At 44.8% G+C, this 17,123-nt stretch overlaps 1 long non-coding RNA gene across 5 annotated transcripts in view; it reads right to left on the reverse strand.

Moving 5' to 3' along the window:
- The window catches only part of LOC147369105 (uncharacterized), a 70,127-nt gene that overhangs the window by 37,431 nt on the left and 15,573 nt on the right, over positions 1 to 17,123 (reverse strand). For all 5 annotated transcript variants that reach the window (XR_015167264.1, XR_015167261.1, XR_015167263.1 and 2 more), the window contains exon 2: positions 4,677 to 4,803. This is a non-coding gene — a long non-coding RNA (uncharacterized LOC147369105). The remainder of the gene's footprint in view (positions 1 to 4,676; positions 4,804 to 17,123) is intronic.

A 17,123-nucleotide genomic window follows, 5' to 3' on the forward strand; every position in this document is an offset into this window, starting at 1 on the left:
GCTGGACTATAAAGAAAGCTGAGCACCGAAGAATTGATGCTTTTGAACTGTGGTGTTGGAGAAGACTCTTGAGAGTCCCTTGGACTGCAAGGAGATCCAACCAGTCCATCCTAAAGGAGATCAGTCCTGGGTGTTCATTGGAAGGACTGATGTTGAAGTTGAAACTCCAATACTTTGGCCACCTAATGCAAAGAGCTGACTCATCTGAAAAGACCTTGATGCTGGGAAAGTTTGAGGGCAGGAGGAGAAGGGGACGACAGAGGATGAGATGGTTGGATGGCATCACCGACTCAATGGACATGGGTTTGGGTGGACTCTGGGAGTTGGGGATGGACAGAGAGGCCTGGTGTGCTGCTGTTCATGGGGTCACAAAGAGTCAGACACGACTGAGTGACTGAACTGAACTGAACTGAACTAAAACATTATTCTCAATGGTGAAAAACTGAAACCATTCCCCCTAAGATCAGGAATAAGACAAGGGTGTCCACTTTCACCACTATTATTCAACATAGTTCTGGAAGTCCTAGCTATAGCAATCAGAGAAGAAAAAAGAAATAAAAGGAATCCAGATTGGAAAAGAAATAAAGCTCTCACTGTTTGCAGATGACATGATACTGTACATAGAAAACCCTAAATATAGTATCAGAAAATCACTAGAGCTAATCAGTGAATTCAGCAAAGTTGCAGGATACAAAATCAATACACAGAAATCACTTGCATTTCTATATACTAACAATGGAAAATCAGAAAGAGAAATTAAGGAATCAATCCCATTCACCACTGCAACAAAAAGAATTAAATATCTAGGAATAAACTTACCTAAGGAGACAAAAGAACTGTACACAGAAAATTATAAGACACTAATGAAAGAAATCAAAGATGCCGTAAACAGATGGAGAGCTATTCCATGTCCCTGGGTAGGAAGAATCAATATTGTGGAAATGATTATATTACCAAACACAATCTATAGATTCAGTGTGATCCCTATCAAATTACCAATGACATTTTTCACAGAACTAGAACAAAAAATTTCACAGTTCATATGGAAACACAAAAGACCCCGAATAGCCAAAGCAGTCTGAGAAAGAAGAATGGAGCTAGAGGAATAAACCTTCCTGACTTCAGATTATACTACAAAACTACAGTCATCAAGACAGTATGGTACAGGCACAAGAACAGAAATATAGACCAATGGAACAAGACAGAAAGCCCAGAAATAAACCCATGTACCTATGGGTACCTTATTTTTGACAAAGGAGGTAAGAATATACAATGGGGCAAAGACAGCCTTTTCAATAAATGGTGCTGGGAAAACTAGACAGCTACATGTAAAAGAATGAAATTAGAGCACTTCCTAACACCATACACAAAGATAAACTCAAAATGGATTAAAGACCTAAATGTAAGACCAGAAACTATAAAACTATAAAACTCTTAGAGGAAAACATAGGCAGAATACTCAATGACATAAATCAAAGCAAGATCTTCTATGACCCACCTCCTAGAGTAATGGAAATAAAAGCAAAAGTAAACAAGTGGGACCTGATTAAACTTAAAAGCTTTTGCACAGCAAAGGAAATTATAAGCAAGGTGAAAAGACAACCCTCAGAATGGGAGAAAACAATAGCAAATGAAACAACTGACAAAGGATTAATTTCCAAAATATACAAGTAGCTCATACAACTCAATACCAGAAAAACAAATAACCCAATCAAAAAGTGGGAAAAAGACCCAAACAGACATTTCTCCAAAGAAGACATACAGATGGTTAATACACACATAAAAAGATGCTCAATATTGCTCATTGTTAGAGAAATGCAAATCAAAACTACAATGAGATATCACCTCACATTGGTCAGAATGGCCATCATCAAAAAGTCTACAAACAATAAATACTGGAGAGGGTGTGGAAAAAAGGGAACACTCTTGCACTGTTGGTGGGAATGTAAATTGATACAGCCACTATGGAAGATAGTATGGAGATTCCTTAAAAAACTAAGAATAAAACCACCATACGACCCAGCACTCCCACTCCTAGGCATTTCCCACCCTGAGGAAAACAAAATTGAAAAAGACACGTGTATTCCATTGTTCATTGCAGCACTATTTACAATAGCTAGAACATGAAAGCAACCTAGATATCCATCGATAAATGAATGGATAAAGTTGTGATACATATACACAATGGAATATTACTCAGCTTTAAAAAGGAACGCCTTTGAGTCAGTTCTAATGAGGTAGATGAACCCAGAACCTATTATACAGAGTGAAGTAAGTCAGAAAGAGAAAGATAAATATAGTATTCTCATGCATATATACGGAATCTAGAAGAATGGTACTGAAGAATTTATTTACAGGGCAGCAATGGAAAAACAGACATAGAGAATAGACTTATGGACATGGGGAGAGGGGAGGAGAGGGTGAGATGTATGCAAAGAGAAACATGGAAACTTACATTATCATGTGTAAAATCAATGGCTGACGGGAATTTACTGTATGGCTCAGGAAACTCAAAGAGGGGCTCTGTGTAAACCTGGAGAGGTGGGATGGGAAGGGAAATGGGAGGGGGGTTCAGGAGGGAGGGGATATATGTATACCTATGGCTGATTTACATTGAGGTTTGACAGAAAAACAACAAAATTCTGTAAAGCAATTATCCTTCAATAAAAAATAAATAAACTTTAAAAAATAACATATTCCAATATCAAACGGCAAATTTCAATGATTCAAAACCACAATTACTTTTGCACCAACCTAAATAATACACACAAGAGGGTGTTGGGGAGACAAGAGCTCCGCAAATATTGTCCTGCAGGGGGTGCTTTCCACTCAGGCACCTGCAACCGCCTTGGGGGTGGAGGTGGGGTAGGCGCTGTTTTCACAACCTGAGGCAACCCTAGATGCTATGTCATTTGGTGTGCATCCACTTATTAAAACGTTTGCTTTGCTGTAAACAGTCCTAGAGAGCTCAAGCAAATAACATTCCTTTAAAATCACAAGATAATATCTACCCAGATATCGGTATCCTACACAGATAGAGAACCCTTTCAGAGACACCACCCCCAATTCCTCCTTTCAACAAGCCTCCCAAGCAAAGATCAGGGTTCTGGTCACTTCTTTTTAGTCTTAGAAAATGTCCCATTATTGGATTTAAAGTTACATAAGCGAGTGTGGTTGGTTATATGTAATTGGCTGTAATTTCTATCTGCTTTCTGTTTAAGGTTTGCTTCTTTAAAAAAATGTTTTTTTCTGTTTAACTTTGCTTTTTGAATATGTAAAATATTTTCATGATTAAGAAATCAAAACTATATAAAAACATTAGGCAAGCACTGATCAAAACTGCCTGCCCTGGCCAGGCCTATAGTAACCACCTGCATGAGTTATCTTAGGAGGTCGGATGCGGAACTACCAAACTACCACTAACTGGAAGAATTCAGGGACGGTCAGAAGGAGGGAGGAAGAAACGAGAGGAGATGTCAGTCCTTATGTCCTACCAACCTCCCAGAATTCTCGCTGAAATCCATCTTGGTTGAGTAATACACACATCTCCAGGAAGGACCCTGAGTAGGAACGATTGGTCAGAGACAACCTGGAAACTAACCCCATTACCATAAAACCTGAGACTGCAAGCCACACAGCAGAGCAGTTCTCCTCGGTTCCGTTACCCTCCTCCTCTCCATCCATATGTCTTGTCTTGGTAAAGTCTCTTGCTTTGTCAGCCCGTGTGTCTCCTCAGACAATTCATTTCCAAGTGTTGGACAAGAGTCCACTCAAGGCCCCTTCCTGCAACAAATGGCAACTCAAGTGGGACCTCTTCTTTGTTATGACTGACATCCTGACCACTCAGGGTGCTTGGGGACCAGTTCGCCTGCTGATGGACTAGGCCCAGCAGCCACAACTGGGATCCTTTTGTCTCTTCTTCTTACACAGACAGCAGGCCAGAGTGACGTGACTGGGTAAGGAACAAGAGACTTTGTTGATCTCTTTCCCCTTCTTCCCTCTCCCTTTGCTCTTTTCAACCCCTCCTATCCTACCCTTTTTTCTTCTATTCTGGTTCCGGACACAGGAGTCTGGTTGAAGGGCCTCAGCCTGATCTGAGGGTTGGAGCCTGATCTCTTCCAGAGGGCAGAAAACTTGAATTCCCGTCTAGTGTTTGGCACCTGGTTTCTAGTTTCTGGTTGGGCCAACTTCCTGTCCTCCTTTTCTGGAAGCCCAGGGAAAAGTTCCATAATGCCTGAGCATCTGCAGGCAGCAGGAGACATCTGTAAAGCCACCCTTTGGCCCCTTGTCCTTTCCCTCTTAGTTAACCTGGCCTCCTTTCCTTCCTTTGAAATCTTTGAAGACCCGAGATATTTCAATTTACTCTGTCAGTGTTTGGATCTAAAGTCCTGTGACCATGGAAGTAGAAGATTTTCTTAGAGACTGCAATCTTGTCTTTAAGGGAGTGTGATTAGGATAGCTTTGCCTATTTGTTTTATACTTTGTGTTCTGTGCTATGACTTGTGATGACCATTCTGCCTTGTGATATGGGAAATTCTGGTTCTGTTCTGCATGTGCCACCAGGAAGGACCCCAAGTCAAAACATCTGGCCAGAGACAACCTGGAAACTAACCCCAACACCATAAAACCCAAGACTGTGAGTCACGTGGCAGAGCAGTGCTCCTGGGTTCACTTACCCTGCTGCTCTCTCCCAGGCACTCTTTCACAATAAAGTCTCTTGTCAACATGCGTGTCTTCTCAGACCATTCATTTCCAAGTGTTAGACAAGAGCCCACTCTCAGGCCCTGAAAGGGGTCCCCCTTCCTGTAACAAAAAGGTGAACTCAGAGAAGTATATGCTCCTTTGATTCTGCACCCTGATTCCAACATGTGGGTTTTTTTTTTTTCCCCCCACATCACCATGCAATTGACAAAAGAAATGCTCACATATTGAGGTATGAGGAAGTCATGCTGGCTTATACATGAGTTAACTTGAATTTTATGCTAACTGGAACAACCTGTTTGTGGCTTATCAAACATACATTGTACATCTGCTTTAACTATTAAAGAAAGGGGCACATTGACCAGAAATAAAGAATTGTTCATGTTAAAAATAAAGATTAAATGCCTCCCGTTCTGGGACGTCAATTCTGGTATGCCTTCAACGCTAAGACTCCCTTTCCAGATGCTAAGGCCATACTGACTTCTTGTGTACGTGCTGGTCCGGCTTTTTAAAAAACCTTGAAAAATGTACCCCTGACTTATTTAGTGTTCTTTCTGAGAAGATGTAAAGCTGCACTGAAGAAGGTATCAGTTCACGGACTTTCTTCTGATTGGTTGGTGATGAGGTAACAAGGTGATGTTTCCAGAATCTTCATCATCAATCTTCTGGTTCCAACCAGTCTGGGGTCAGCAGATGGTCCCATCCTTCCACCTGGGTGTGTGTGTGTGGGTGGGTGTTGGTGGTGGTCTTAGTTTCTGCAGAACAGTCAAAGATATGTGTCAGTTTGTTATGTATATCCTTTGAAGAGGAGCTAGGACTATGCTTTGGGGCTGAACAGTTGTTTTAGCTATGTTTACTTTTCTTGTTTGACAGTTTTTCCTTTGTTTCTGCATTCTCTCACTTCCCTAATTAGTAACTGTTTGAGTCTGTTCTTTGGAACTCAGGGAAACCTAAGGAGACCAAAGCCTTTTTCTACAAATAAGAAACAGAGGAACAGAGTGATTTTTGTACCCTGGAGGGTCCTGCTTAGTTTTGATCCTACCTTTTCTTTGATCCTACTCAACCCTGAAGGAAGTGATACCCTGCAGGTCCCAGTGGGGCTCCTGGGCACAAGGTCTTTCTGTATCCCCCATTTCTTTGATTATAGGAAACAGTTTTCATTCAGCCTTCATGACCTTCCCTGAGTTCCAATGAGCAGATTCAAGCAGTTTTTAATTAGGGAAGGGAGGGAATGGGAGACCAGGGACAAACAGTCAAGAGCAGCCTTTGGGCAAGGTCCTGTTTCCCCATCAATGGATACATAATATCTTTGAGCTATTTTGCAGATACTGAAACCCCCTCCAGGTGGGAGAAGTTAATGATTAATGATGTTATGCTGCCCACAAGTATGTGGACCCCAGACAGTTGGACCTGAAAGTTGATGATGTTGACTCCCACTTATCTCACCACCAGCCCATCAGAAGAATGTTCACGAGCTGATCACACCCTACTTTTACTATAAAACTTGTCACTATCTTCCTCAAGTTGGGACACTTGGTCTTGAGGGCATTAGCCTGCTATGTCCCCCTTTGCCAGGCAAAGCAGTAAAGCTATCCTTTTCTACTTCACCCAAAACTCTGTCTCTGAGATTTGATTTGGCATCAGTGCACAGAGAAGTTGAGCTTTCACTATCAGAATCAGGGGTGGGACAAGAATGGGAATCAAGTTTTGGAGAGAAAAGTTAATCATAAACTCAGCAGGAGAATTTGGTTTTGGAGGTGCTTGGTTTCACTTCTGGCTATATCAGAGAGTCCCAAGATCCTCTCCTTGGGTTTGATTATGGCTCACAGAACTCAGAAAAAACATTTATTAGGTTTGAAAAGGATTTAACTCAGGAACAGCCAGATAGAAGAGATGCACAGAGCAAAGTATGGGGAAGGAGCTTGGGGCTTTCACACTGTCTCTGAGCAGGACACTGTCCCCAGTCTCCAAGTGTTCACCAGCCCAGGAGCTCTCCAAACTCTACCCTTCTGGGTTTTATGGAGGCTTCACTATTAAGGCATGATGGATGAAATCACTGACCAGTGCAACTGATTGAACCTCCAATCCCTCTCCCCCTTCCAGAGATCAGGGGGTGAGACTGAAAGTGTGAGACTGAAAGTTCCAAGCCTCTAATCACCTGGTTGATTCTCCAGGCAAACAGTCCTCATCCTTTTGTTGTTGTTTTTCAGTCGCTCAGTCATGTAAGACTCTTTGTGACCCCATGGCCTGCAGTACTCCAGGCTTCCCTGTCCTTCATTATCTCCCAGAGTTTGCTCAAAGTCACGTCCATTGAGTCGGTGATGCCATCCAACCATCTTGTCCTCTGTCATCCCCTTCTCCTACTGCCCTCAATCTTTCCCAGCATCAGGGTCTTTTCCAGTGAGTCCACTCTTTGCATCAGGTGGCCAAAGTATTGGAGTTTCAGCTTCAGCATCAGTCCTTCCAGTGAATATTTAGGGTTGATTTCATTTAGGAATCACTGGTTTGATCTCCTTGCAGTCCAAGGGACTCTCAAGAGTCTTCTCCAACACCACAGTCCTCATTTTTAAGTGGGTCCAAAAGTCACCTCATTAACATAATTAAAGACACCTTAGGTTGCTCTTATCACTGAGGAAATTTCAAGGGTTTTCCAAGGAGCTCTGTGCCGGAAGCAAGAAGACTAAATATATATTTATCATTTTTAAATCACAACATCACAGCTCCCTTTCCCGTTTAGGAAGTACATTTACAGCAGCTGTCTCCAGGAGCCCCCCACACCAGGCATTCCACCCCCTACCCTGTCCCTCTTGGACAGAGCCTGACTGTCCAGGTTCCCATCAGGGCATCAGGTGGCCTCAGCAGGCAGGGTCCCTGGAGGTCATCCAACATGCCTCTCTTACGGATCCAACAGGTCTGACCCAAAGACTTTCATGCTGCACCACAGAAAACATACGATCCTGCCTCTCCTGCCACTCAACTGCATCTTAAATTCCCCACTTCTCCCAGCAGCAGCAGCAGCCGCTGCATTCAGGCTTCCAGACCAGCCACACAGGAACCAGTTTAGCTCTTCCCTCTCCCTCACCTTGGCATCCAGCCTATGGGCACAGAATCTAGCCCTGAAGGGCTGAAGAAACCATGAAGGGCATGCGATTCAGCTGCCCACACAACACTTGGATTCCCTCTGAACGGCCGGGGCCAAACTGTTGCCCAGGCTCAGCCTGATCCACCTCCACACCAGGGAGTTGGTCACTTCCGGACATTGCCCGTTACATCTTGAAACAGTTATGATGTTGAAAAGCAGCCTTAGGTTGAGCTGAAAATTGCCTCCCCGTGCTTCCCACAGATAGGTTTTCACTGTTCCCAATTTTTTTCTGGGTTGTCACAGGACAGACTTCCCTCCTCTGTCTGTATCTTAGTCCTTTGAGCATTAAGGCTATCATCACGACTCCAGAGGGTAAACATCCCCCATCACTCCAGCTAGTCTTCCTATTACATATTTCAAGTCACTAACTGGTCTGGCCTCTCCTCCAGACATGCTCCAGTTTATCCAAATCAGGTGTTGCAGACAGTGCTTATGGGCACCAAAAGCCAGTGACATCAGTGGGTGCGATGGGTGGAGCACAATAGGGAGTGGTGGCGACTGCAGCAAAGAGAGTGGCTGCCCTGGTTATTGGAAACAACCATTTCCGTTTCAGCCAGTTGTCACCACTCAGAAGTGCGGCCCCAGTTTTGCCAGATCTCTCAATTTCCAAGAGAAATAGGAAATCTGGATTTGTATTTGAAATGTCCTGATTTTTTAAAATTGGTAATTAATTAAAACAAAATACTGTACGTGTCAATACTGTGCAGGCAAAACAAAAACCCATGGGCACCAGTATGCAATTTCTGTCTGTAGTTGCTAAGTCATGTCTAACACTTTTGCAACACCATGGACTGTAGCCCGTGAGGCTCTTCTGTCCATGGGATTTCCCAGGCAAGAATCCTGGGAAATCCCTGGGAGTGGGTTGCCATTTCCTTCTCTAGGGAATCTTCCTGACCTGGGGATTGAAACTGTGTCTCCTGCATTGGCAGGCAGGTTCTTTACCATTGCACCACCAGGGAAGGCCAATGTTTGGTCTACAGGCATCTAAAAATGTGCCACCTAAAACTGCATGTGACACTCAGAGGTGGCTGCTGACCTATCCCATCCACCTTTCCTTGGGAAAGCATTCTCCCTCTTTCTCAATGTCTACTATTTCAACATCCCTCATCAGGACTGGGTCTGTAGTATCCTGACCAGCAGCCATCTCTACCTCTCCTGTGTCCTCCTCATCACTGTGGAGGGCATGCCCATCACCCCGGTCCCTGTCCTAGGCCCTACTGTGGCCAGACCTCAATCAGGCAGGTCTGCTTTCTTCTGGAGAGCAGACAGGCCATATTAACAAGCTCCCTCAGCCTCCCCTCCTCTTCTGATAGAAGTCTGCTCTCTTCTGTCCAATCCTCCACACCTTTTTTACTCAAGCCAGGCCTCCCTCCAAGAATGCCTTCCTCCTCCGCCACCCACAGGCTTACCACTTCCTAAGGCCTTTCCTGGCAGTGTGAGCCCTTATCTGCCTCTTATACTTTGCCACATCTGTAATATGGGGAGAATGACAGACCCAATGCAAAGAGCGTTTGAGGAATAAATGAGTGACATGTGTTACCTGCTTGGAGCAGTACCGGGCACACAGGAAGCATTCAATGAACACAAACTGTGACTATTAATACCCACTTAGCACTGAATCCATAGGGGCTTTCCTGGTGGTTCAGACGGTAAGGAATTTGCATGCAATGCAGGAGACTCGGGTTCACCCCCTGGGTCAGGAAGATCCCCTGGAGAAGGAAATGGCTACCCACTCAAGTATTCTTCCCTGGAGAATCAATGGACAGAAGAGCCTGGAGGGCTACAGTCCAGACGATTGCAAAGAGTTGGACATAACTGAGCAAGTTAAGCCTAGCACTGAATCCACAGGCTGTCTTGTGCCTTTTCACATTTGCTACTCACATCTTTCTACCTAAATGATGAAAGAAGCCTGGACGTGCACACTGGCAAACCTGGGACTGAATTCCACCTCTCCCACGTTTTGCCCTGGTGAAGTCACACAGCCTCTCTTGCCTCTGTCTCTGCATCTGTGAAATGGAGCTAATGGCTCCTACGTCTCAGGATTGTGATAAGGATCAGATGAGGCAATGTCTGCAAATGCTCTAAGTAAACTGGGAAGAAACACTGTAAGGATGACCAGTTTTTGGAGGAGGAAATCCCAGACCAGCCACAATACTGCTAGAGTGAAGGGCAGGTGGTCCCATCTTTGGGTAGACCTAGAAAATTCTTTTGCTGAAAGTTCAACAAATGGTTCTTGAGCAGCCACTCTGGGCCAGACACCGTGCAGAGTTACTGCAAATGTGAGGGCCCAACCATCGGAGTAAAGCGATAAGTCATCTTAGAGGTGGTCTCACCAGCCCTTCACTCAGTCCCCGCTCTCTATGCAGACCCTCACCTGGGACCCTGTATTCCCACACCTCCTGACTTCTCTTCCAGGACTCGCCCACTCCTGTTGGTCCTCTCACTGCTGCCAGAGTAACCTTTGTGCAACACATCCATTCATTCACTCATTCATGCATTATTTATTCAGTAATGACCAGCCTTCTGAAAAGTGAAACAGACCAGAATCCCTGCCCCTCATGGGTTTCACATTCTAATAACTCTAGTAAATCATTACCTAATTTATTTGCTTTAAAAGCTCATTGGTCTTCAATTACTTATGCTAGAGTCAAATCTTGAGCTTGGTTTTTGAGCTCACATCTGGCTCCACTCCCTCCCAGCACCTCCCCACTTCGACAGGAAGGTGTTCCGAAGGGCTCCAGATGGGCCACCCCCTTAGACTTAGTTTCCTGAGTTTCCTGGTGGTTTCTTCAGGCTGGAAAATTCCTCTTTCAAGTTAGAAGCCGCTGAATGTTTCATCTGTAGGAGGATCTGTTCTCAGCCCTGCCCGTGAGCCCATCACACTCACCTGGGAGCTCTCGAAGGTCATTTTTCTTTTGTTTCCCTGGCATCTACAGAGTGGATGCTTAACCATGGGGATGTGTGTGTGTGTGTGTACTGAGAAAGAAGCCTGTAATGAACATAAATGGTTTCCTAGATGGCCAGAGAAGACAAGCAGAGAGCACCCTTTAAAGCAGAGATGACACAAAGTCTCAGGGAGGCTGTCCCTGTGGCCTGGGCCTGGATGAATGAGCAGGATGTGACCACAGGAAGGAGGACCACCTGTTAGGCAGAGAGATGCAGGCACAGTGTGGCCAGAATTATGGGATATGCTAAGGAGCCAACCATGGGGAGAAGAAGGTAAGAAAAGGAGTGGACAGAGAAAGAAGGTGGGATAGAGGACATGTCCCCTGAGTTGGAAAAGTCTTGAATGTCAAGCTGAGGTATCTGACCTTAGCAGGCCAGTGGTCAAAAGCTGAGGTGGAACAAGGGCAGGTTAAGGAGATGAATGTGGCCCAGAAGACTCGGGGGATGTGCAGACTAGGGCCTTTCTAAAATGGAAAGGCACTCTTAGCTCCCTGTGATGGAGCCAAAGTTTGAAATCTGGGCTCAGGCTGCTGTAGTCACCTTTAAAAAAAAGAGAAGCCAGAAATCCAGTCTTTATAGTGAAACGTTCTGATGGAAAACACCACCACCACCACCACCAAACCTGTTTATGGGTTTTGAGTTTGCAGTCTCTGGGGCAGAATTTTAGGTGGCAAGATCAGAGATGTGTGTTGGCCTTGTAAGCTGGAGACTGGTGTGGAACAAGGCCCAGGGAGGGGCAGGAGTAGAAGCAGCTGCAGAGGATTGGAGGGGGCTACAGTAGTTCAGGTGGGCTTGAGTCGGGGTGAGGATGGAAAGGAGAGGAGAGCTGGGCCAGGGCTAAGGCTGTCAGACAAAACACTGAAACCCCCAGTTAAATTTCAATGTTTCAGAGTAACAAATTATTGTTTTCATATTAAAAAGTGGTATAACAGATAACTCACTGTTTACCTGAATTTCCAATTTCCCTAGGAGTGCTGTGTTTTATTCGCTAGACCTGGTCATCTTGCAGATTATGGGCTATGGAACTGAGAGCACTAGATGAAGAACTAACCATCGTGGGGAGTGTCCCAGGTGGCTCAGGGCAGGGCAGCAGCACCTAGGGGCCGGCCTGGTGAGGACAGCTCAGCCTTATGAACGCAGACCCGCGCCACCAGCCTGGATCAAAGAGCAGGTAGAATCCCGGAGGCGCGCGCTCCTGCTTCCTTGCTTCAGTCCAGTCTCTGCAGGCTGACCCCTCAGGCTGGGCTCAGGAACAGTCAGGAGATCCGAAGCCCCTGGAGTTGAGGAACAGGCAGACCCCGTACTCCCAGGGGCCTCTCCCTGCAGCACAACAAAGCACTCCCGGCCCCACGTCTTTCCATCAGGTCAGCTGAGCGGGGTTCCCTATCACTGAGACTCTCCACGATCACCGCACCTCCCCAACCCGCTGCTCTGGCGGGCAGGGCAGCGCATGCGCACCTGGGTGCAGCCAGACCCGGGCGGGACCTGCTCCTCGCTGAACCCAGTGGACAGGTGGAGTCCGCGCCAGCTTTCTCTCTCTCTCTCTCTCTCTCTGCGTGCGGGTCTTGCCGGCTCCTCATCCTCCTGGACCTGCTTTCACATCTGGTAGTCCCACCAGCCTTGACTTTGAACCCAGTTCTCTCTCCAGAGGATCTGAACCTCAGAGCTTCAGTAATATGCAGAGAGTGACAGGAGGGCATTTTTCACCTTCCCTGTTTAAACCCCAAGGGTATTCTGATCTGTTGTACCCTGCATCCTCTCCCCGCCCCCCTCATCCTCCATCTCTCCCTCCCCGTCTCTTTCTGCCCCCACTCTGTCCTTTCTCCTGTTTTCTTTCCCTCTCTCCCCATGTCCTGATATTCCTCAACTATTCTGTTATCTTGCTCTCCATTTCTCTCGATCACATAACTGCTCAAAAATTTCTCCTGGATTCCCTAAGAAACAGAGACAAACTATCACTTGTCCACTGAATGCTGTGCTTTGCTTAGTCCATCAGTCGTGTCCGACTCTTTGGGACCTCAGGGACTGTAGCCTGCCAAGCTCCTCTGTCCATGGGATTCTCCAGGCAAGAATACTGGAGTGGGTTGCCTTGCCCTCCTCCTGGGGATCTTCCCAACCCAGGGATTGAAGCCAGGTCTCCTGTGTTGCAGGCAGATTCTTTACCTGCTGAACTACCAGGGAAGCCCCTTCCACTGAATACCACCAAATAAAACTGACAGCAGCTGAACCTGCACTGGCAAAATGTTTGGCTTTAAAAGGTTGAAAAATTCAAATCTTCTTGACAGAACTTAGCTGCAAAACCTGATCCAGAAGTCTGGACTTCACAGAAATAACAGTTGCAAGAGGAAATGCAAACTGACTCATGGAGAAACTGATTTTATTTTTAAATTAAATTGAATAAAGTTAAATTGAAAAGCAGTGATAAAATAATTTTTGAAAAATAAACTTTAAATGCAAAAAATAAACAGTTTGTGCTGTATTTAAACTTTTTCAGCAAAATTATTTGCTTTAATACAATTTGTTAAAAAAAAATGTTTTATCAACCCAAGAAAAAATCAATGTTGGCAAAAATTATATTTAAAATATTTCCATTAAAGAAAACCACAGGATCAAAGGTCAAAGTCTTTCTGTTGAAGACTTGCAATTTTATATATCACTGCCTGAACTCCAGACCCAAATATGCAGTTGCCCATGGAACATTCGGGTCAAGGCAATGGCACCCCACTCCAGTACTGTTGCCCGGGGAATCCCATGGATGGAGGAGCCTGGTGGGCTGCAGTCCACGGGGTCGCTAGGAGTTGGACACGACTGAGCGACTTCACTTTCACTTTCCACTTTCATGCATCGGAGAAGGAAATGGCAACCCACTCCAGTGTTCTTGCCTGGAGAATCCCATGGACGGAGTAGCCTGGTAGGCTGCAGTCCATGGGGTCACACAGAGTCGGACACGACTGAAGAGACTTAGCAGTAGCAGCAGCATGAAACATTCTCTCTCGGACAGCCCAAAGCCTCATCAAATATATATACCCAAAACCAAACTGCTGATCTGTTCCCAAATTGTTCTTCCTCTCAGACAACTATCTCTGAGACTGGGAATCTATTACCCATTCAGTTAATCATGCCAAACACAATAAAAAACGAAGTCCATCATGTCAACATCCAAAGTAGCTCTCAAAATCTGTCCTCTTTCCAGCTCTACTCCCAATATCCTGTCGAAGCCTACAGCATCTTCCACATAGATGAACATAACTAGCCTCCCCAAAACCACTCTTGTACTCTCTGATGTATCCTCCACACTGGTAGTTTAATAGTTTAAAAGGCAACCAGGGGAATTTCCTGGCAGTCCAGTGGTTAGGACTGAGCACTTTTGCTGCTGGGATGGGGTTCAATCCCTGATTGGAAGACTAAGATCCTGCAAGTCTTGCAGCAAGGCCAAAAAAAGAGAGAAGCAAACCAGGACATTTCTTACAGTAAAGGCAGTCTAGATATTTTGGACACGACCTCCTGCTGAAGACAGCTAAAAGAGCTGGTCAAATGTTCATAAAATTCACACACACACCTTTTTTTGGGGGGGGTGGGGAAACACAGTATGGCTTGCAGGATCTTAGTTCCCTGACCAGGGATAGATCCCTGGCCCCAGGCAGTGAAAGCCCGGAATCCTAACACTAGACAGCCATGGAATTCACACACACACACACACACACACACACACACACACACTCACTCTTAAAAGCATCGAGGAGCTAACAAGATAGTGAGGAACTGCTGTGCCAAGGTCCTGGAGAGGACAGGATTCCAAAGAGGTGATCCTGATACTTGATGCTATGGTTGTCCTCAAAAACTTTTGCCAAGTGCAAAGAAATGGCTGAGAGGCCAAGCTCACTTCTAGTGGCCTTGCATGGCTGGAGACAAAAATCAGAGTCAGGGGGCTTCCCTGGTGGCTCAGTGGTAAAGAATCCGACTGTCAAGGGAGACAAGTGTTTGATCCCTGGTCCAGGAAGATCCCACATGCTTTGGAGTAACTAAGCCCATGCATCACAACTATTGAGCCTGTGCTCCAGAGTTGGCAAGCCACAATTACTGAAGCCTGCATGTCCTAGAGCCCATACTCTGCAACAAAAGAAGCCACTGCATTGAGAAGCCCATTCACCACCACTAGAGAGTAGCTCTGCTGCTCACTGAAACTAGAGAAAAGACTGCACAGCAATGAGGACCCAGCATATAAAATAAAATAACATAAAATAAAAAATCAGTCAGGGGCCTACCAAGGGTGGTGGACTGACAAATCAGCTCAACATTGGGCTCAGCCCCAAAGAACTGCACCCCAGAAGTAAAAATGAACTGAAAGCAAAACTGCCCTTCCCTGAATGGTAGTCAACCTCTGAGTCATGCAGGTGCCCCAGAAAACATCATGCCCTAAGTGTGAACTAACATGATCTCAGTTTGCTAATCCCTCCAGGCACCTGGCAAGAGCAACAGAAAATTCTCCTTGGTGAATAACAAAATCACCTCATATCAAATTATTCTCTACAAATAATTTCACAAACACAATATTCAACATACAAAAATAACCAGACACAGAAGGAAGTAAGATCCCTTGAGCAAAACCCTTTGGAAATAATAATCAACAGAAACAGAGCCAGAGGGACTCCAGACTATAAAACAAATTACATTTACTATGTTTAAGAAATTAAATACTAAAATTGGAAATTTCAGCAAGGAACTAGGAACTCCATAAAATTATATAGCATATGCAAAAACAGAATAAATAAAAACTCAAAGTTCAAATTATAAACTGAATGGATGGTTTAACAGCAGATTTGACATGACTGAAGAGTGCATTGCTGAACAGGAAGGTTGGTCAGAAGAAATGAACCAGAAAGAAGTATGGAAAGACAAAAGGATGGAAAATACAGAAGCTAAGAAAGTTATAATAAGATCTGACATATTTCTAATTGCAGTTCCAGAAGGAAAGAAGAAAGAGAGACCAGAACAGAGACAATATTCAAAAGATGGGTTGAGAATATTCCAGAACGGATAGAAGATATTAATCTACAGATTTGAGAACTCAAATGGATCCCATCAGAGTAAATAAAAAGAAATCCATGCCTCGATCCATCATAGTGAAACTGTAGAATACCAAAGAGAAAAATGGTAAACACATCCAGAGGAAAATAGGTAATAATGCTGGTTATTTACTTCTTGTCTCTCAGGTCTTAACCCACCCTTCCATAACAAGCTCTGTGATGTTAGGGGCGAGGGTTTGAAAGCCATATTTCCCAGGCCCCCTTGCCAGCTGACTTTCTATTCAGTTCTGCCAATGGGAGGCACTAAAAGGAGATTTACGTGGGAGAAAGGGATTCCTTCCTGTCCACTTCACTTTAGGAGCCTCCAGCTCCTTTCAATGCTCCCAGCATAAGTCATACAAAACCCCCTCCCAGGTAATAGCGCTAGCCAGCAGGGCCCTTCCTATGGTCGATCCAGCCCAGCTGCAGGTCCTTCTTCGAGCCTCTAGGTCCTGCTACCCTGCCTCTTCCCTTTTATCCTTCTAGGCCAAGGGACGGCAGCTGCTTCCTGTAATTACTAATATCTGGGTAAACTCAGCATCCTCTTTTGCTCTTGCTGCCTTCAAAAATATGTGTAAACAACTCATCTTGTATATTATATCCCTTTTGTTTGAAAAAACTAACATAATTTATATTTTCCTGGGTGTACCTAAAGCGTACCGTAGTGAAGAGGAACTAAAGAGCCTCTTGATGAAGGTGGAAGAGGAGAGTGAAAAAACTGGCTTGAAACTCAACATTAAAAAAACTAAGATCATGGTGTCTGGTCCCACCACTTCCTGGCAAATAGATGCAGAAAAACATGGAAACAGTGGCAGATTTTATTTTCTTGGACTCCAAAATCACTGTAGATGGTGACTTCAGTCATAAAATTAAAAGACGCTTGCTTCTTGGAAGAAAAGCTATGACAAACATAGACAGCATACTAAAAAGCAGAGACATTACTTTGTTGACCAAGGTCTGTATAGTCAAAGCTATGGTTTTTCCAGTAGTCATGTACAGATGTGAGAGTTTTCATTTTTGCTGTTGAAGAACCAGACATAGTTGAATTCTGTGAATCAGTCAGGTTTTGCTAGAGTATGCTGTGGTAACAAACAGCCCCTGAATATCTTTGGTTTCTGACAACAAAGGTTTATTTCTAGCTTTCTTTTCATGTGCTGCATGAGTTGGCTGCAGCTCCTGCCTGAGACATGCTAATTTCCTAGCAGAGGGAAAAAGAACCATGGCAAAATCATGTGATGGTTTGTAAAACTTCTACTGAGAAGTAGTGG

This window comes from Bos grunniens, chromosome 7, assembly GCF_055505025.1.
Source record: "Bos grunniens cultivar Pamir isolate PY7600 chromosome 7, Bosgru_T2T1.0, whole genome shotgun sequence".
In the NCBI taxonomy this organism is placed as follows: Eukaryota; Metazoa; Chordata; class Mammalia; order Artiodactyla; family Bovidae; genus Bos; species Bos grunniens.